At 47.5% G+C, this 20,552-nt stretch overlaps 11 non-coding genes across 11 annotated transcripts; 3 read left to right on the forward strand and 8 right to left on the reverse strand.

Moving 5' to 3' along the window:
* Positions 1–592: 592 nt before the first annotated feature.
* trnal-cag (transfer RNA leucine (anticodon CAG)) lies at positions 593–674 on the reverse strand. Its single transcript has one exon. It is a non-coding gene; the product is annotated as a tRNA-Leu (tRNA).
* A 2,360-nt stretch (positions 675–3,034) lies between these two features.
* On the forward strand, positions 3,035–3,121 carry trnay-gua (transfer RNA tyrosine (anticodon GUA)). The gene is given in 2 exon segments: positions 3,035–3,071; positions 3,086–3,121. It is a non-coding gene; the product is annotated as a tRNA-Tyr (tRNA).
* Positions 3,122–6,128: 3,007 nt separating this feature from the next.
* Positions 6,129–6,200, reverse strand: trnac-gca (transfer RNA cysteine (anticodon GCA)). The gene has a single exon. It is a non-coding gene; the product is annotated as a tRNA-Cys (tRNA).
* Positions 6,201–9,069: 2,869 nt separating this feature from the next.
* trnac-gca (transfer RNA cysteine (anticodon GCA)) lies at positions 9,070–9,141 on the reverse strand. The gene has a single exon. It is a non-coding gene; the product is annotated as a tRNA-Cys (tRNA).
* A 685-nt stretch (positions 9,142–9,826) lies between these two features.
* Positions 9,827–9,898, reverse strand: trnae-uuc (transfer RNA glutamic acid (anticodon UUC)). Its single transcript has one exon. It is a non-coding gene; the product is annotated as a tRNA-Glu (tRNA).
* Positions 9,899–12,003: 2,105 nt separating this feature from the next.
* On the reverse strand, positions 12,004–12,075 carry trnac-gca (transfer RNA cysteine (anticodon GCA)). The gene has a single exon. It is a non-coding gene; the product is annotated as a tRNA-Cys (tRNA).
* A 695-nt stretch (positions 12,076–12,770) lies between these two features.
* Positions 12,771–12,842, reverse strand: trnae-uuc (transfer RNA glutamic acid (anticodon UUC)). The gene has a single exon. It is a non-coding gene; the product is annotated as a tRNA-Glu (tRNA).
* A 4,199-nt stretch (positions 12,843–17,041) lies between these two features.
* Positions 17,042–17,113, reverse strand: trnac-gca (transfer RNA cysteine (anticodon GCA)). The gene has a single exon. It is a non-coding gene; the product is annotated as a tRNA-Cys (tRNA).
* Positions 17,114–17,836: 723 nt separating this feature from the next.
* Positions 17,837–17,908, reverse strand: trnae-uuc (transfer RNA glutamic acid (anticodon UUC)). The gene has a single exon. It is a non-coding gene; the product is annotated as a tRNA-Glu (tRNA).
* A 527-nt stretch (positions 17,909–18,435) lies between these two features.
* Positions 18,436–18,522, forward strand: trnay-gua (transfer RNA tyrosine (anticodon GUA)). Its single transcript is given in 2 exon segments — positions 18,436–18,472; positions 18,487–18,522. It is a non-coding gene; the product is annotated as a tRNA-Tyr (tRNA).
* Positions 18,523–20,446: 1,924 nt separating this feature from the next.
* On the forward strand, positions 20,447–20,533 carry trnay-gua (transfer RNA tyrosine (anticodon GUA)). The gene is given in 2 exon segments: positions 20,447–20,483; positions 20,498–20,533. It is a non-coding gene; the product is annotated as a tRNA-Tyr (tRNA).
* The last annotated feature ends 19 nt before the right edge of the window (positions 20,534–20,552 follow it).

Consider the following 20,552-nt stretch of genomic DNA (forward strand, 5'->3'; position numbering starts at 1 on the left):
CAAAGACAATCCATCTGCAACCTGGTCAACGGACACGTAAACAGTGCAGCCATAGCTGAGGATGGTTTCCATCCATCGATCTCTGGGTTATGGGCCCAGCACCCGTCCTCTGCGCCACTCTGCTGACACCAGTGCAGGTCTCTCAATCTTTTTCTCCAAGTGCTCAGCTGTGTTGTACAATCTGACAGTCCTTTGCTGCCAAGTCATTCCAGTCGTGGATAATGGACCTGACCAGGAAAATGCCAGCTGTGGGATTTCAACCAGTGATACAACTAATTTAACTAATTGATGTCCCCGCGAGAACAGCCACCTCCATTCAGTGGACACTCAGCAGAGGAGGGGAAAAGATAGATGGTCAAATTACAAGCCTAGCAAAGAGGGGCTCGTTTGTTCAATTCCAGCAGTCCTCTTCTGGTATTTCCATGACTCTGGTTTTCATACTTTTCATCCGAGGTCATGTTGAAGTACAAAGAGTGTTTTCCAGAGAAACGCAAGACCCCAGGATGCAATAGCTTTGTACACTTTTCAGCAGCGGTCATGTTGAAAAGCACCGCTGGTTTACTGGGTGACGCCACTTAGAGATGCAAGAAGCTGTCAGAAGTGGGATTCGAACCCACGCCTCATTAGAGACTGCAACCTGAATGCAGCGCCTTCGACCGCTCGGCCATCCTGACCCTCCAGGTTTTGCTCCTTCTGTCCCCTGAAAAACTAGGTCAGTTGTGGAATTGATCAAACATCAGGATGGCCACATCAATAAAAACAGCACAAAAAATCATATCTAGAGCAGAAAAAGGCCCGGTTAGCTCAGTCGGTAGAGAATGAGACTCTTAATCTCATGGTCATGGGTTCGAGCCCCACATTGGGCGATTCAGCACTTTTTATCTATACATCTGAAAGATATCTTTCATGTTAGAAATTGTTCAACATGAGGAAAACATTTCATTCCAAATGCACAAAATCAAGTCTTCTGACCAAAACCCCTGGCGGCTCACTTCGTAGGGCATCAGACTTTTAATCTGAGGGTCAAGAGTTCAAGTCCCGTCAGAGATCAAGCACATGTCCTTGTTCCCATTTGTCACCTTGATTTTTTTTGTAAAAGAAGGACTTGAAAGGCCATGTTTCCACCCAGTTTCGAACTGGGGACCTTTTGCGTGGCAAAAAGGAGGCGTTTGCAAGTGGACCTCAGACCTGGTCACCTGAACAGGGACTTGAATCCCGGACACTCAGATCAAAAGTTTCATGTTCTGTCAACCTTTGTCGTGTCTGACCATGAACTCTTTTTGTCCAGAAGATATTTGGCTTGTCCATGTGGGTAGTTTAAGACCTCAGTCCATCTTGGAGGTGGACATTTCGGGACCAGGGCCTCTTCATCTCTGCAAGGACAAGTACAGTATGCCAGAAGATTTCTCTGCCAATGCTGTTGCTTTGTTTTGTGGTGCGGCTGGACTTTCTGTTAGACATGGGGGGGGGGATGTGTCACCCGCGAGGAAATTGGACAAAAGCCACTGCAGAAATTTCATGTCAGTGTGAAGAATGTAGAAAGGAGCCATGCAAAAAGGTTAATAATCTCGAGTTATATTACACTGAAGTTGTTGCTATTATGAGCCATGCATTCATGTACTCTTAGACTATTCTTAAACCAAAGGAGTGCATCAGGGGGCATCCGGATTTGAACTTGATCTGCAGTCAAATGCTCTACTACTGAGCTATACCCCCTCAAACACACCAAACATGGTTACACGATGAGAACTAAGTTCTGCATATGCACTAAACCAGCACACATCCTCATGGTGAATGGGAGAAATGAACCAACAAAGGTTGACTTCTTGATGGGTCATCGAGGTCCAAAAGGTGTACTTAAACAAGTTATTCCTTGTGCGCTAGTTTCAGCCCCACAGTGGGCGGTTCAGCACTTTTGGTGATACATCGTCAAGATTTCTTTCCTGTGGAAAATTGTGCAACAACCAGTGCCCCCTGAGCAAAAGGAGCCTTAATCTGGTGCTTTAGACCACTCATCCACACAACCTAAAACGGTGCCCTGATGAGGAAAAAACTGTGACCTTGTGAGGTTCGCTGACAATGGAGGACACTGAAAAGGAGCTGCACAAAGCAGGGTACCTGCACTGTTTACGTGTCCATTGACCAGGTTGCAAATGGATTGTATTTGTTCCTTTGGAAAATCCACATTTTAACGCCCCATTATTGAAAGACGTAACGACCATCAGGAGGAGTGAGGTTCATTGTGAGGACCTTTAGAACTTCAGTCCAACGCTCTCCCAAGTGGGCTATTTTAGCTGCGATGGTGGGTTCTGCTTTTTCAGTCGGGGCCTAAAGTGGGGGAAGGGTACTGCCGTCTTCGCCGACATGGCCTCGGTACTGTGGACGACGTGTTCGCCTACAGGTGGGAGGTTGACCATCTGGCGACTCTATCTCCAGTCAAAACCTATCCAAATGTCAATTCCCTGACTGGGAATTGAACCTGGGCCGCAGCGGTGAAAGCACCGAATCCTAGCCACGAGACCACCAGAGACTGCTTTAGGTCTGCACTCAGAAAGGTAGTCCAGCAAAGGAACCAAAATAGTTATAAGACTGGACCTTCTCTGCCAACACTGCAAAGCAGGGGAATTAGCTCAAATGGTAGAGCGCTCGCTTCGCATGTGAGAGGAAGCCGGATCAATGCCCGCAGTCTTCTCGGAGTTCTTTGCCTTTTGTAAAACAGATGTTAGGATCGGAAATGAGTCCAGGATCAATCCACATGGTAGACCCGGGTCCGATTCCCGGCCAATGCAACAGGGCTGTTTTCATACCTTTCATCGTGAAAAGAAGTGCCAAGACCGTTTTCAGGACCAACTGATGACCTCTGAATTTCATCAGAAACATCACACCTCTCCACCTGAGACTCTCCACCTGAGACTCTCCACCACAAGACTTGATTATCTAATCCAAATTCTGTCAATAGTGGCATTCTCAGCCACAACCGCAATGAGACGTCGTTGAAAGCTTGGCCGTACTCACTAGCCTCAAAGCAGCAAGACCTTCGATAGCTCAGTTGGAAGAGCGGAGGACTGTAGTGGTTCAAGCTGGCATCCTTAGGTCGCTGGTTCAAGTCCGGCTCGAAGGACAAGCCTTTTGCTTATGTTATGTCTGCCAGGAAAGAATGGCAATGCCGTCTTATCTGAAGGACCTCCGCTTCCCTGTCGATGGAGTTGGACTTGAAATTGGCAAACTGAGAAATTCTGATTGAGTGATCAATGCAGTTTGTCTATTTGAATACATTTCATCTCAACTCCTGTTGGAAAAGGACAGCCATTTCCGTGAGAGCACAAGACACATGGATTGTACCCCAAAATACTTTGCGCTCATGAAAGAGTAAAGTTGTTGTCCTGGTTTGCAAAGCCTCCATTGTTACACCAGAAGGTGCCAGTCACATCCAAAACAAAGGGTTCCATGGTGTAATGTTTAGCACTCTGGACTCTGAATCCAGTGATCCAATTTCAAGTCTTGGTGGAACCTACTTGCCCTGCAGCAATCGAGTGTTTGGACTGTGTCTTCCTTTAACAGTAAGAGTATGATGACTTATTGACTTACTCTACAAATCAGTGGTAACCGTGGATCAGGATGAGGTCCCCAAACGACGCCAATGTCTGTGACAGCTGATGTCAAGGATCAGCTGATCAGAAGATACTTGGTTTGTGTGCGGGGCCACAAGTCTTTCCAGTTCCAGTTAAAAGCCAGTCTCCTCATGTAGTTTCCATAGAGTACCAAGGGATTGTCCTGTTGCCCTCGTATATTGAGGGCAAAAAGGAGGCATTTGCAAGTGGACCTCAGACCTGGTCACCTGAACAGGGACTTGAATCCCGGACACTCAGATCAAAAGTTTCATGTTCGGGTGACCGGCTCAACCTTTGTCGTGTCTAACCATGAACTCTTTTTGTCCAGAAGATATTTGGCTTGTCCATGTGGGTAGTTTAAGACCTCAGTCCATCTTGGAGGTGGACATTTCGGGACCAGTGCCTCTTCATTTCTCTGCCAATGCTGCAACAGCAGGGGAATTAACTCAAATGGGGCAGCGCTTGCTTTGCATGTGAGAGGTAGTGGGATCAATGCCCGCATTCTCCAAAACCTCTTTTGTTTTTTGTGATTAAATGTTCCCAAGTTACAAACAGGAGTTACATTTCCGGTTCCGGTTGAGTGAACGCTGGCGCGACTGGCTGCCGTTACTCTCCCGTAACTTTTAAGTGATTTATGGTTCTATTGCCTCAATATGGCCTAACTATGACTATTGTGTTAGCACTCTGTGTGAGCTGAAGTGTTTTTCCTGCGTTACCTGGTCTGCTCTTTTCTGGACTTCCTGTCGTTCTGCCACCACCCAATGGCAGAACCGATCCGGTACACAGCTGCTGAGCTCCTCTGGATACGCTGGCATCTGCCCGTGCCCTCACCGCCACCGCCGGTACTTTACCACCACCCGGGGACTGCATCATGGCTGCACTCCGAAAGGCAGAGACTGTGTCGCTTTGACGTACTCCAGCAAAGGAACCAAAATAGTTCTGAGACTGGACCTTCTCTGCCAACACTGCAACAGCAGGGGAATTAGCTCAAATGGTAGAGTGCTCGCTTCGCATGTGAGAGGTAGCGGGATCAATGCCCGCATTCTCCAAAATCTCTTTTGTTTTTTGTGATTAAATGTTCCCAAGTACCAACAATAACCCCGGCCCCAATCCCGATATCTAGGCCAAATACAGCCATAGGTATCACCTTGTCTTGTCTTGTTGTTGATCAAAAGTTTCATGTTCAGGTGACTGGCTCAACCTTAGTCTTGTCTGACGACAAACTCTTTTTGTCCAGAAGATATTTGGATTGTCCATGTGGGTAGTTTAAGACCTCAGTCTATCTTGGGGGTGGACATTTCGGGACCGGGGCCTTTTCATCTCTGCAAGGACAAGTACAGTATGCCAGAAGATTTTGTCTTCCTTGAGTTGTCCTTATTTAGCAAGGGCCTGGATAGCTCAGTTGGTAGAGCATCAGACTTTTAATCTTAGGGTCCAGGGTTTAAGTCCTTGTTCAGGCGGTGAGGAGAAGTATTAAATGTGAAACCAATCTCTTTTATCCTCCTCCTGTGGTCAAGTCCAAAATGCCAGAAGACTTCTGCTCCCTCATCCTCAACACAGAGAAGGCCAAAGAGAAGCGACACAGTCTCTGCCTTTCTGAGTGCAGACCAAAAGCAGTCCCTGGTGGTCTAGTGGCTAGGATTCTGTGCTCTCACCGCTGTGGTGCGGGTTTGATTTCCGTTCAGGGAATTGACATTTGGATAGGTTTTGACTGGAGGTAGGATTTGTGTTCGGCCTCGGTGGAATGGTTGGGGTCACCTTGATGCGCTACTTGAGAACAATAAATCACATACTGGGTTTCTTCACTATTCCATGATAAGAGACTAATCTAGAGAACGCGGCCAGGATTAGGTTTGGGGTATTTGTCTGACGCTGAGGGATAGATCCTGGACTCATTTCCGATCCCACATCTCTTTTACAAAATACAAAGGATTCCTTGGAGAATGCGGGTACCGACTCTGCTACTTCTCGCATGCTAAGCAAGCACTTTACCATTTGAGGTAATTCCCCTGGTTTGGGGTATTTGTCGGATGCTAAGGGGTGATCCAATCCCAAAATCTCTTCTACAAAAGGCAAAGAACTCCTTGGAGACTGTGGGCATTGATCCCACAACAAGACAAGACAAGACAAGGTGCTAGAGGGGAGAATGCAGTTAGGACTGGGTTTAGGTTAGGACTGGGTTTGGGGTGATACCTATGGTTGTATTTGGCCTAGATATCGGGATTGGGGCCCGGATTAGTATTCGCTACTTGGGAACATTTCATCAAAAAAACAAAACTTGTTTTGCTTTGTTTTGTGGTGCGGCTGGACTTTCTGTTAGACATGGGGGGGGGGCTGTGTCACCCGCGAGGACATTGGACAAAAGCCACTGCAGAAATTTCATGTCAGTGTGAAGAATGTAGAAAGGAGCCATGCAAAAAGGGAAACAATCTCGAGTTATATCACACCAAAGTTGTTGCTATTATGAGCCATGCATTCATGTACTCTTAGACTATTCTTAAACCAAAGGAGTGCATCAGGGGGCATCCGGATTTGAACCGGAGACCTCTTGATCTGCAGTCAAATGCTCTACCACTGAGCTATACCCCCTCAAACACATCAAACATGGTTACACGATGGGAACTAAGTTCTGCATATGCACTAAACCAGCACACATCCTCATGGTGAATGGGAGAAATTAACCAACAAAGGTTGACTTCTTGATGGGTCATCGAGGTCCAAAAGGTGTACTTAAACAAGTTATTCCTTGTGCGCTAGTTTCAGCCCCACAGTGGGCGATTCAGCACTTTTGGTGATACATCGTCAAGATTTCTTTCCTGTGGAAAATTGTGCAACAACCAGTGCCCCCTGAGCAAAAGGAGCCTTAATCTGGTGCTTTAGACCACTCATCCACACAACCTAAAACGGTGCCCTGATCAGGAGGTTCGCTGACAATGGAGGACACTGAAAAGGAGCCGCACAAAGCAGGGTACCTGCACTGTTTACGTGTCCGTTGACCAGGTTGCAGATGGATTGTCTTTGTTCCTTTTGAAAATCCACATTTTAACGCCCCATTATTGAAAGACTTAACGACCATCAGGAGGAGTGAGGTTTATTGTGAGGACCTTTAGAACTTCAGTCCAACGCTCTCCCAAGTGGGCTATTTTAGCTGCGATGGTGGGTTCTGCTTTTTCAGTCGGGGCCTAAAGTGGGGGAAGGGTACTGCCGTCTTCGCCGACATGGCCTCGGTACTGTGGACGACGAGTTCGCCTCCAGGTGGGAGGTTGACCATCTGGCGACTCTATCTCCAGTCAAAACCTATCCAAATGTCAATTCCCTGACCGGGAATCGAACCCGCAGCGGTGAAAAGCGCCGAATCCTATCCACTAGACCACCAGGGACTGCTTTCGATCTGCACTCAGAAAGGCAGAGACTGTGTCGCTTTGACGTACTCCAGCAAATGAACCAAAATAGTTATGAGACTGGACCTTCTCTGCCAACGCTGCAACAGCAGGGGAATTAGCTCAAATGGTAGAGCGCTCGCTTCGCATGTGAGAGGTAGTGGGATCAATGCCCGCATTCTCCAAAATCTCTTTTGTTTTTTGTGATTAAATGTTCCCAAGTACCAAACACTAACCCGGGCCCCAATCCCGATATCTAGGCCAAATACAGCCATAGGTATCACCTTGTCTTGTCTTGTTGTTGATCAAAAGTTTCATGTTCAGGTGACTGGCTCAACCTTTGTCTTGTCTGACGACAAACTCTTTTTGTCCAGAAGATATTTGGATTGTCCATGTGGGTAGTTTAACACCTCAGTCCATCTTGGGGGTGGACATTTCGGGACCGGGGCCTTTTCATCTCTGCAAGGACAAGTACAGTATGCCAGAAGATTTTGTCTTCCTTGAGTTGTCCTTATTTATCAAGGGCCTGGATAGCTCAGTTGGTAGAGCATCAGACTTTTAATCTGAGGGTCCAGGGTTTAAGTCCTTGTTCAGGTGGTGAGGAGAAGTATTAAATGTGAAACCAATCTCTTTTATCCTCCTCCTGTGGTCAAGTCCAAAATGCCAGAAGACTTCTGCTCCCTCATCCTCAACACCGAGAAGGCCAAAGAGAAGCGACACAGTCTCTGCCTTTCTGAGTGCAGACCAAAAGCAGTCCCTGGTGGTCTAGTGGCTAGGATTCGGTGCTCTCACCGCTGTGGTCCGGGTTTGATTTCCGTTCAGGGAATTGACATTTGGATAGGTTTTGACTGGAGGTAGGATTTGTCTTCGGCCTCGGTGGAATGGTTGGGGTCACCTTGATGCGCTACTTGAGAACAATAAATCACATACTGGGTTTCTTCACTATTCCGAGATAAGAGACTAATCTAGAGAACGCGGCCAGGATTAGGTTTGGGGTATTTGTCTGACGCTGAGGGATAGATCCTGGACTCATTTCCGATCCCACATCTCTTTTACAAAGTACAAAGGATTCCTTGGAGAATGCGGGTACCGACTCTGCTACTTCTCGCATGCTAAGCAAGCACTTTACCATTTGAGGTAATTCCCTTGGTTTGGGGTATTTGTCGGATGCTAAGGGGTGATCCAATCCCAACATCTCTTCTACAAAAGGCAAAGAACTCCTTGGAGACTGTGGGCATTGATCCCACAACAAGACAAGACAAGACAAGGTGCTAGAGGCGAGAATGCAGTTAGGACTGGGTTTAGGTTAGGACTGGGTTTTGTCAGGATCCCCCCTCCCCCCTCCAGACCCCTTCCCCTTCCCTGCCTTTTGTTTCTTTATGACAGCACCCTTTGGTAGGCATCATCCTTGATGCCTTGGAAGCTTTGTCGCATCATCCTTGACGGCAGCCCTTAAAAGCCCACGGAGAGCGAGAGACTTCACCAGATTGTTGACAACCTTCGAGTGGTAACACTTGTTCACTTAGGTTTTCATATATGATAGAGATTCCTGTTTTTGATCACCTTTTGTGCATCTTTGCAGTGGGATACATCTTCGGCCTGCTGCCATGCTCGTTGCTCTGCCGTCCTGATCAAGCCTCTGTGGATTTTCCCTTCTTACCCTTCAATAAACTGTCTTCTTTAACCATACAAGGCGTCTGCAATTTGGAGTTCATCCACAACGCCGACAGAAAAACTTGACAGGTTTGGGGTGATACCTATAGTTGTATTTGGCCTAGATATCGGGATTGGGGCCCGGATTAGTATTCGCTACTTGGGAACATTTCATCAAAAAAACAAAACTTGTTTTGCTTTGTTTTGTGGTGCGGCTGGACTTTCTGTTAGACATGGGGGGGCTGTGTCACCCGCGAGGACATTGGACAAAAGCCACTGCAGAAATTTCATGTCAGTGTGAAGAATGTAGAAAGGAGCCATGCAAAAAGGGAAACAATCTCGAGTTATATCACACCAAAGTTGTTGCTATTATGAGCCATGCATTCATGTACTCTTAGACTATTCTTAAACCAAAGGAGTGCATCAGGGGGCATCCGGATTTGAAACGGAGACCTCTTGATCTGCAGTCAAATGCTCTACCACTGAGCTATACCCCCTCAAACACATCAAACATGGTTACACGATGGGAACTAAGTTCTGCATATGCACTAAACCAGCACACATCCTCATGTTGAATGGGAGAAATTAACCAACAAAGGTTGACTTCTTGATGGGTCATCGAGGTCCAAAAGGTGTACTTAAACAAGTTATTCCTTGTGCGCTAGTTTCAGCCCCACAGTGGGCGATTCAGCACTTTTGGTGATACATCGTCAAGATTTCTTTCCTGTGGAAAATTGTGCGACAACCAGTGCCCACTGAGCAAATGAGCCTTAATCTGGTGCTTTAGACCACTCATCCAACCTAAAACGGTAACCTGATCAGGAGGTTCGCTGACAATGGAGGACACTGAAAAGGAGCCGCACAAAGCAGGGTACCTGCACTGTTTACGTGTCCGTTGACCAGGTTGCAGATGGATTGTCTTTGTTCCTTTTGAAAATCCACATTTTAACGCCATGAATGTTTATTGTGAGGACCTTTAGAACTTCAGTCCAACGCTCTCCCAAGTGGGTTATTTTAGCTGCGATGGTGGGTTCTGCTTTTTCAGTCGGGGCCTAAAGTGGGGGAAGGGTACTGTCGTCTTCGCCGACATGGCCTCGGTACTGTGGACGACGAGTTCGCCTACAGGTGGGAGGTTGACCATCTGGCGACTCTATCTCCAGTCAAAACCTATCCAAATGTCAATTCCCTGACCGGGAATCGAACCCGAGCCGCAGCGGTGAAAGCGCCGAATCCTAGCCACTAGACCACCAGGGACTGCTTTCGATCTGCACTCAGAAAGGCAGAGACTGCGTCGCTTTGACGTACTCCAGCAAATGAACCAAAATAGTTATGAGACTGGACCTTCTCTGCCAACGCTGCAACAGCAGGGGAATTAGCTCAAATGGTAGAGCGCTCGCTTCGCATGTGAGAGGTAGCGGGATCAATGCCCGCATTCTCCAAAATCTCTTTTGTTTTTTGTGATTAAATGTTCCCAAGTACCAAACACTAACCCGGGCCCCAATCCCGATATCTAGGCCAAATACAGCCATAGGTATCACCTTGTCTTGTCTTGTTGTTGATCAAAAGTTTCATGTTCAGGTGACTGGCTCAACCTTTGTCTTGTCTGACGACAAACTCTTTTTGTCCAGAAGATATTTGGATTGTCCATGTGGGTAGTTTAACACCTCAGTCCATCTTGGGGGTGGACATTTCGGGACCGGGGCCTTTTCATCTCTGCAAGGACAAGTACAGTATGCCAGAAGATTTTGTCTTCCTTGAGTTGTCCTTATTTATCAAGGGCCTGGATAGCTCAGTTGGTAGAGCATCAGACTTTTAATCTGAGGGTCCAGGGTTTAAGTCCTTGTTCAGCCGGTGAGGAGAAGTATTAAATGTGAAACCAATCTCTTTTATCCTCCTCCTGTGGTCAAGTCCAAAATGCCAGAAGACTTCTGCTCCCTCATCCTCAACACCGAGAAGGCCAAAGAGAAGCGACACAGTCTCTGCCTTTCTGAGTGCAGACCAAAAGCAGTCCCTGGTGGTCTAGTGGCTAGGATTCGGTGCTCTCACCGCTGTGGTCCGGGTTTGATTTCCGTTCAGGGAATTGACATTTGGATAGGTTTTGACTGGAGGTAGGATTTGTCTTCGGCCTCGGTGGAATGGTTGGGGTCACCTTGATGCGCTACTTGAGAACAATAAATCACATACTGGGTTTCTTCACTATTCCGAGATAAGAGACTAATCTAGAGAACGCGGCCAGGATTAGGTTTGGGGTATTTGTCTGACGCTGAGGGATAGATCCTGGACTCATTTCCGATCCCACATCTCTTTTACAAAGTACAAAGGATTCCTTGGAGAATGCGGGTACCGACTCTGCTACTTCTCGCATGCTAAGCAAGCACTTTACCATTTGAGGTAATTCCCTTGGTTTGGGGTATTTGTCGGATGCTAAGGGGTGATCCAATCCCAACATCTCTTCTACAAAAGGCAAAGAACTCCTTGGAGACTGTGGGCATTGATCCCACAACAAGACAAGACAAGACAAGGTGCTAGAGGCGAGAATGCAGTTAGGACTGGGTTTAGGTTAGGACTGGGTTTTGTCAGGATCCCCCCTCCCCCCTCCAGACCCCTTCCCCTTCCCTGCCTTTTGTTTCTTTACGACAGCACCCTTTGGTAGGCATCATCCTTGATGCCTTGGAAGCTTTGTCGCATCATCCTTGACGGCAGCCCTTAAAAGCCCACGGAGAGCGAGAGACTTCACCAGATTGTTGACAACCTTCGAGTGGTAACACTTGTTCACTTAGGTTTTCATATATGATAGAAGGTTTTCATATATGATAGAGATTCCTGTTTTTGATCACCTTTTGTGCATCTTTGCAGTGGGATACATCTTCGGCCTGCTGCCATGCTCGTTGCTCTGCCGTCCTGATCAAGCCTCTGTGGATTTTCCCTTCTTACCCTTCAATAAACTGTCTTCTTTAACCATACAAGGCGTCTGCAATTTGGAGTTCATCCACAACGCCGACAGAAAAACTTGACAGGTTTGGGGTGATACCTATAGTTGTATTTGGCCTAGATATCGGGATTGGGGACCGGATTAGTATTCGCTACTTGGGAACATTTCATCAAAAAAACAAAACTTGTTTTGCTTTGTTTTGTGGTGCGGCTGGACTTTCTGTTAGACATGGGGGGGGGGGGGGCTGTGTCACCCGCGAGGACATTGGACAAAAGCCACTGCAGAAATTTCATGTCAGTGTGAAGAATGTAGAAAGGAGCCATGCAAAAAGGGAAACAATCTCGAGTTATATCACACCAAAGTTGTTGCTATTATGAGCCATGCATTCATGTACTCTTAGACTATTCTGAAACCAAAGGAGTGCATCAGGGGGCATCCGGATTTGAACCGGAGACCTCTTGATCTGCAGTCAAATGCTCTACCACTGAGCTATACCCCCTCAAACACATCAAACATGGTTACACGATGGGAACTAAGTTCTGCATATGCACTAAACCAGCACACATCCTCATGGTGAATGGGAGAAATTAACCAACAAAGGTTGACTTCTTGATGGGTCATCGAGGTCCAAAAGGTGTACTTAAACAAGTTATTCCTTGTGCGCTAGTTTCAGCCCCACAGTGGGCGATTCAGCACTTTTGGTGATACATCGTCAAGATTTCTTTCCTGTGGAAAATTGTGCGACAACCAGTGTCCACTGAGCAAAAGGAGCCTTAATCTGGTGCTTTAGACCACTCATCCAACCTAAAACGGTGCCCTGATCAGGAGGTTCGCTGACAATGGAGGACACTGAAAAGGAGCCGCACAAAGCAGGGTACCTGCACTGTTTACGTGTCCGTTGACCAGGTTGCAGATGGATTGTCTTTGTTCCTTTTGAAAATCCACATTTTAACGCCATGAAGGTTTATTGTGAGGACCTTTAGAACTTCAGTCCAACGCTCTCCCAAGTGGGCTATTTTAGCTGCGATGGTGGGTTCTGCTTTTTCAGTCGGGGCCTAAAGTGGGGGAAGGGTACTGCCGTCTTCGCCGACATGGCCTCGGTACTGTGGACGACGAGTTCGCCTAAAGGTGGGAGGTTGACCATCTGGCGACTCTATCTCCAAACCTCTATCTCAAAACCTATCCAAATGTCAATTCCCTGACCGGGAATCGAACCCGGGCCGCAGCGGTGAAAGCGCCGAATCCTAGCCACTAGACCACCAGGGACTGCTTTCAATCTGCACTCAGAAAGGCAGAGACTGTGTCGCTTTGACGTAGTCCAGCAAAGGAACCAAAATAGTTATAAGACTGGACCTTCTCTGCCAACGCTGCAACAGCAGGGGAATTAGCTGAAATGGTAGAGCGCTCGCTTCGCATGTGAGAGGAAGCCAGATCAATGCCCGCAGTCTTCTCGGAGTTCTTTGCCTTTTGTAAAACAGATGTTAGGATCGGAAATCGGAAAAGCCAGTCTCCTCATGTAGTTTCCATAGAGTACCAAGGGATTGTCCTGTTGCCCTCGTACATTGAGGGCAAAAAGGAGGCATTTGCAAGTGGACCTCAGACCTGGTCACCTGAACAGGGACTTGAATCCCGGACACTCAGATCAAAAGTTTCATGTTCGGGTGACCGGCTCAACCTTTGTCGTGTCTAACCATGAACTCTTTTTGTCCAGAAGATATTTGGCTTGTCCATGTGGGTAGTTTAAGACCTCAGTCCATCTTGGAGGTGGACATTTCGGGACCAGTGCCTCTACATTTCTCTGTCAATGCTGCAACAGCAGGGGAGTTAACTCAAATGGGGCAGCGCTCGCTTTGCATGTGAGAGGTAGTGGGATCAATGCCCGCATTCTCCAAAACCTCTTGTGTTTTTTGTGATTAAATGTTCCCAAGTTACAAACAGGAGTTACATTTCCGGTTCCGGTTGAGTGAACGCTGGCGCGACTGGCTGCCGTTACTCTCCCGTAACTTTTAAGTGATTTATGGTTCTATTGCCTCAATATGGCCTAACTATGACTATTGTGTTAGCACTCTGTGTGAGCTGAAGTGTTTTTCCTGCGTTACCTGGTCTGCTCTTTTCTGGACTTCCTGTCGTTCTGCCACCACCCAATGGCAGAACCGATCCGGTACACAGCTGCTGAGCTCCTCTGGATACGCTGGCATCTGCCCGTGCCCTCACCGCCACCGCCGGTACTTTACTACCACCCGGGGACTGCATCATGGCTGCACTCCGAAAGGCAGAGACTGTGTCGCTTTGACGTACTCCAGCAAAGGAACCAAAATAGTTATGAGACTGGACCTTCTCTGCCAACGCTGCAACAGCAGGGGAATTAGCTCAAATGGTAGAGTGCTCGCTTCGCATGTGAGAGGTAGCGGGATCAATGCCCGCATTCTCCAAAATCTCTTTTGTTTTTTGTGATTAAATGTTCCCAAGTACCAACAATAACCCCGGCCCCAATCCCGATATCTAGGCCAAATACAGCCATAGGTATCACCTTGTCTTGTCTTGTTGTTGATCAAAAGTTTCATGTTCAGGTGACTGGCTCAACCTTTGTCTTGTCTGACGACAAACTCTTTTTGTCCAGAAGATATTTGGATTGTCCATGTGGGTAGTTTAAGACCTCAGTCCATCTTGGGGGTGGACATTTCGGGACCGGGGCCTTTTCATCTCTGCAAGGACAAGTACAGTATGCCAGAAGATTTTGTCTTCCTTGAGTTGTCCTTATTTAGCAAGGGCCTGGATAGCTCAGTTGGTAGAGCATCAGACTTTTAATCTTAGGGTCCAGGGTTTAAGTCCTTGTTCAGCCGGTGAGGAGAAGTATTAAATGTGAAACCAATCTCTTTTATCCTCCTCCTGTGGTCAAGTCCAAAATGCCAGAAGACTTCTGCTCCCTCATCCTCAACACCGAGAAGGCCAAAGAGAAGCGACACAGTCTCTGCCTTTCTGAGTGCAGACCAAAAGCAGTCCCTGGTGGTCTAGTGGCTAGGATTCGGTGCTCTCACCGCTGTGGTGCGGGTTTGATTTCCGTTCAGGGAATTGACATTTGGATAGGTTTTGACTGGAGGTAGGATTTGTGTTCGGCCTCGGTGGAATGGTTGGGGTCACCTTGATGCGCTACTTGAGAACAATGAATCACATACTGGGTTTCTTCACTATTCCATGATAAGAGACAGCCATTTCCGTGAGAGCACAAGACCCATGGATTGTACCCCAAAATACTTTGCGCTCATCAAAGAGTAAAGTTGTTGTCCTGGTTTGCAAAGCCTCCATTGTTACACCAGAAGGTGCCAGTCACATCCAAAACAAAGGGTTCCATGGTGTAATGGTTAGCACTCTGGACTCTGAATCCAGTGATCCAATTTCAAGTCTTGGTGGAACCTACTTGCCCTGCAGCAATCGAGTGTTTGGACTGTGTCTTCCTTTAACAGTAAGAGTATGATGACTTATTGACTTACTCTACAAATCAGTGGTAACCGTGGATCAGGATGAGGTCCCCAAACGACGCCAATGTCTGTGACAGCTGATGTCAAGGATCAGCTGATCAGAAGATACTTGGTTTGTGTGCAGGGCCACAAGTCTTTCCAGTTCCAGTTAAAAGCCAGTCTCCTCATGTAGTTTCCATAGAGTACCAAGGGATTGTCCTGTTGCCCTCGTAGTTTGAGGGCAATAAGGAGGCGTTTGCAAGTGGACCTCAGACCTGGTCACCTGAACAGGGACTTGAATCCCGGACACTCAGATCAAAAGTTTCATGTTCAGGTGACTGGCTCAACCTTTCTCTTGTCTGACGACAAACTCTTTTTGTCCAGAAGATATTTGGAGTGTCCATGTGGGTAGTTTAAGACCTCAGTCCATCTTGGGGGTGGACATTTCGGGACCAGTGCCTCTTCATTTCTCTGTCAATGCTGCAACAGCAGGGGAATTAACTCAAATGGGGCAGCGCTCGCTTTGCGTGTGAGAGGTAGTGGGATCAATGCCCGCATTCTCCAAAACCTCTTTTGTTTTTTGTGATTAAATGTTCCCAAGTTACAAACAGGAGTTACATTTCCGGTTCCGGTTGAGTGAACGCTGGCGCGACTGGCTGCCGTTACTCTCCCGTAACTTTTAAGTGATTTATGGTTCTATTGCCTCAATATGGCCTAACTATGACTATTGTGTTAGCACTCTGTGTGAGCTGAAGTGTTTTTCCTGCGTTACCTGGTCTGCTCTTTTCTGGACTTCCTGTCGTTCTGCCACCACCCAATGGCAGAATCAATCCGGTACACAGCTGCTGAGCTCCTCTGGATACGCTGGCATCTGCCCGTGCCCTCACCGCCACCGCCGGTACTTTACCACCACCCGGGGACTGCATCATGGCTGCACTCCGAAAGGCAGAGACTGTGTCGCTTTGACGTACTCCAGCAAAGGAACCAAAATAGTTCTGAGACTGGACCTTCTCTGCCAACGCTGCAACAGCAGGGGAATTAGCTCAAATGGTAGAGTGCTCGCTTCGCATGTGAGAGGTAGCGGGATCAATGCCCGCATTCTCCAAAATCTCTTTTGTTTTTTGTGATTAAATGTTCCCAAGTACCAACAATAACCCCGGCCCCAATCCCGATATCTAGGCCAAATACAGCCATAGGTATCACCTTGTCTTGTCTTGTTGTTGATCAAAAGTTTCATGTTCAGGTGACTGGCTCAACCTTTGTCTTGTCTGACGACAAACTCTTTTTGTCCAGAAGATATTTGGATTGTCCATGTGGGTAGTTTAACACCTCAGTCCATCTTGGGGGTGGACATTTCGGGACCGGGGCCTTTTCATCTCTGCAAGGACAAGTACAGTATGCCAGAAGATTTTGTCTTCCTTGAGTTGTCCTTATTTAGCAAGGGCCTGGATAGCTCAGTTGGTAGAGCATCAGACTTTTAATCTTAGGGTCCAGGGTTTAAGTCCTTGTTCAGCCGGTGAGGAGAAGTATTAAATGTGAAACCAATCTCTTTTATCCTCCTCCTGTGGTCAAGTCCAAAATGCCAGAAGACTTCTGCTCCCTCATCCTCAACACCGAGAAGGCCAAAGAGAAGCGACACAGTCTCTGCCTTTCTGAGTGCAAACCAAAAGCAGTCCCTGGTGGTCTAGTGGCTAGGATTCAGTGCTCTCACCGCTGTGGTGCGGGTTTGATTTCCGTTCAGGGAATTGACATTTGGATAGGTTTTGACTGGAGGTAGGATTTGTGTTCGGCCTCGGTGGAATGGTTGGGGTCACCTTGATGCGCTACTTGAGAACAATAAATCACATACTGGGTTTCTTCACTATTCCATGATAAGAGACTAATCTAGAGAACGCGGCCAGGATTAGGTTTGGGGTATTTGTCTGACGCTGAGGGATAGATCCTGGACTCATTTCCGATCCCACATCTCTTTTACAAAATACAAAGGATTCCTTGGAGAATGGGGGCAGGGGGCATCCGGATTTGAACCGGAGACCTCTTGATCTGCAGTCAAATGCTCTACCACTGAGCTATACCCCCTCAAACACATCAAACATGGTTACACGATGGGAACTAAGTTCTGCATATGCACTAAACCAGCACACATCCTCATGGTGATTGGGAGAAATTAACCAACAAAGGTTGACTTCTTGATGGGTCATCGAGGTCCAAAAGGTGTACTTAAACAAGTTATTCCTTGTGCGCTAGTTTCAGCCCCACAGTGGGCGATTCAGCACTTTTGGTGATACATCGTCAAGATTTCTTTCCTGTGGAAAATTGTGCAACAACCAGTGCCCCCTGAGCAAAAGGAGCCTTAATCTGGTGCTTTAGACCACTCATCCACACAACCTAAAACGGTGCCCTGATCAGGAGGTTCGCTGACAATGGAGGACACTGAAAAGGAGCCGCACAAAGCAGGGTACCTGCACTGTTTACGTGTCCGTTGACCAGGTTGCAGATGGATTGTCTTTGTTCCTTTTGAAAATCCACATTTTAACGCCCCATTATTGAAAGACTTAACGACCATCAGGAGGAGTGAGGTTTATTGTGAGGACCTTTAGAACTTCAGTCCAACGCTCTCCCAAGTGGGCTATTTTAGCTGCGATGGTGGGTTCTGCTTTTTCAGTCGGGGCCTAAAGTGGGGGAAGGGTACTGCCGTCTTCGCCGACATGGCCTCGGTACTGTGGACGACGAGTTCGCCTACAGGTGGGAGGTTGACCATCTGGCGACTCTATCTCCAGTCAAAACCTATCCAAATGTCAATTCCCTGACCGGGAATCGAACCCGGGCCGCAGCGGTGAAAGCGCCGAATCCTAGCCACTAGACCACCAGGGACTGCTTTCGATCTGCACTCAGAAAGGCAGAGACTGTGTCGCTTTGACGTAGTCCAGCAAAGGAACCAAAATAGTTATAAGACTGGACCTTCTCTGCCAACGCTGCAACAGCAGGGGAATTAGCTCAAATGGTAGAGCGCTCGCTTCGCATGTGAGAGGAAGCCGGATCAATGCCCGCAGTCTTCTCTTAGTTCTTTGCCTTTTGTAAAACAGATGTTAGGATCGGAAATGAGTCCAGGATCAATCCACATGGTATACCCGGGTCCGATTCCCGGCCAATGCAACAGGGCTTTTTTCATACCTTTCATCGTGAAAAGAAGTGCCAAGACCGTTTTCAGGACCAACTGATGACCTCTGAATTCGATCAGAAACATCACACCTCTCCACCTGAGACTCTCCACCTGAGACTCTCCACCACAAGACTTGATTATCTAATCCAAATTCTGTCAATAGTGGCATTCTCAGCCACAACCGCAATGAGACGCCGTTGAAAGCTTGGCCATCCTCACTAGCCTCAAAGCAGCAAGACCTTCGATAGCTCAGTTGGAAGAGCAGAGGACTGTAGTGGTTCAAGCTGGCATCCTTAGGTCGCTGGTTCAAGTCCTGCTCGAAGGACAAGCCTTTTGCTTATGTTATGTCTGCCAGGAAAGAATGGCAATGCCGTCTTGTCTGAAGGACCTCCGCTTCCCTGTCGATGGAGTTGGACTTGAAATTGGCAAACTGAGAAATTCTGATTGAGTGATCAATGCAGTTTGTCTATTTGAATACATTTCATCTCAACTCCTGTTGGAAAAGGACAGCCATTTCCGTGAGAGCACAAGACCCATGGATTGTACCCCAAAATACTTTGCGCTCATCAAAGAGTAAAGTTGTTGTCCTGGTTTGCAAAGCCTCCATTGTTACACCAGAAGGTGCCAGTCACATCCAAAACAAAGGGTTCCATGGTGTAATGGTTAGCACTCTGGACTCTGAATCCAGTGATCCAATTTCAAGTCTTGGTGGAACCTACTTGCCCTGCAGCAATCGAGTGTTTGGACTGTGTCTTCCTTTAACAGTAAGAGTATGATGACTTATTGACTTACTCTACAAATCAGTGGTAACCGTGGATCAGGATGAGGTCCCCAAACGACGCCAATGTCTGTGACAGCTGATGTCAAGGATCAGCTGATCAGAAGATACTTGGTTTGTGTGCGGGGCCACAAGTCTTTCCAGTTCCAGTTAAAAGCCAGTCTCCTCATGTAGTTTCCATAGAGTACCAAGGGATTGTCCTGTTGCCCTCGTACATTGAGGGCAAAAAGGAGGCATTTGCAAGTGGACCTCAGACCTGGTCACCTGAACAGGGACTTGAATCCCGGACACTCAGATCAAAAGTTTCATGTTCGGGTGACCGGCTCAACCTTTGTCGTGTCTAACCATGAACTCTTTTTGTCCAGAAGATATTTGGAGTGTCCATGTGGGTAGTTTAAGACCTCAGTCCATCTTGGGGGTGGACATTTCGGGACCGAGGCCTCTTCATCTCTGCAAGGACAAGTACAGTATGCCAGAAGAGTTTGTCTTCATTGAGTTGTCCTTATTTATCAAGGGCCTGGATAGCTCAGTTTGTAGAGCATCAGACTTTTAATCTGAGGGTCCAGGGTTCAAGTCCCTGTCCCTATTAAATGTGAAACTTTTATCCTCCTCCTGTGGTCAAGTCCAAAATGCCACAAGACTTCTGCTGCCTCATCCTCAACACCGAGAAGGCCAAAGAGAAGCGACACAGTCTCTGTCTTTCTGAGTGCAGACCAAAAGCGGTCCCTGGTGGTCTAGTGGCTAGGATTCGGTGCTGTGGTCCGGGTTCGATTTACGTTCAGTGAATTGACATTTGGATAGGTTTTGACTGGAGGTAGGATTTGTCTTCGGCCTCGGTGGAATGGTTGGGGTCACCTTGATGCGCTACTTGAGAACAATAAATCACATACTGGGTTTCTTCACTATTCCATGATAAGAGACTAATCTAGAGAACGCGGCCAGGATTAGGTTTGGGGTATTTGTCTGACGCTGAGGGATAGATCCTGGACTCATTTCCGATCCCACATCTCTTTTACAAAATACAAAGGATTCCTTGGAGAATGCGGGTATCGACTCTGCTACTTCTCGCATGCTAAGCAAGCACTTTACCATTTGAGGTAATTCCCCTGGTTTGGGGTATTTGTCGGATGCTAAGGGGTGATCCAATCACAACATCTCTTCTACAAAAGGCAAAGAACTCCTTGGAGACTGTGGGCATTGATCCCACAACAAGACAAGACAAGGTGCTAGAGGGGAGAATGCAGTTAGGACTGGGTTTAGGTTAGGACTGGGTTTAGCGGTCCGCGGCTTTGGCATTCGCTGAGGCAAAAACTCTGACATGGGAGGAGTTTGGAGAAGCCATGGAGAAGGACTTCCGGACGGCTTCGAAGAAATTCTGGACCACCATCCGGCGTCTAAGGAAAGGAAAGCAGTACACAGTGAAGACGCTGTCAAACGCTTGGCTGTACTCATTCGCCCCAAAACAACAAGACCTTCGATAGCTCAGCTGGAAGAGCGGAGGACTGTAGTGGTTCAAGCTGGCATCCTTAGGTAGCTGGTTCAAATCCGGCTCGAAGGACAAGCTGTTTCTTATGTTA

This window comes from Doryrhamphus excisus, linkage group LG6 (assembly GCF_037039965.1).
Source record: "Doryrhamphus excisus strain RoL-2023G ecotype Guam linkage group LG6, RoL_Dexc_Guam_v1.1, whole genome shotgun sequence".
Classification (NCBI taxonomy): domain Eukaryota; kingdom Metazoa; phylum Chordata; class Actinopteri; order Syngnathiformes; family Syngnathidae; genus Doryrhamphus; species Doryrhamphus excisus.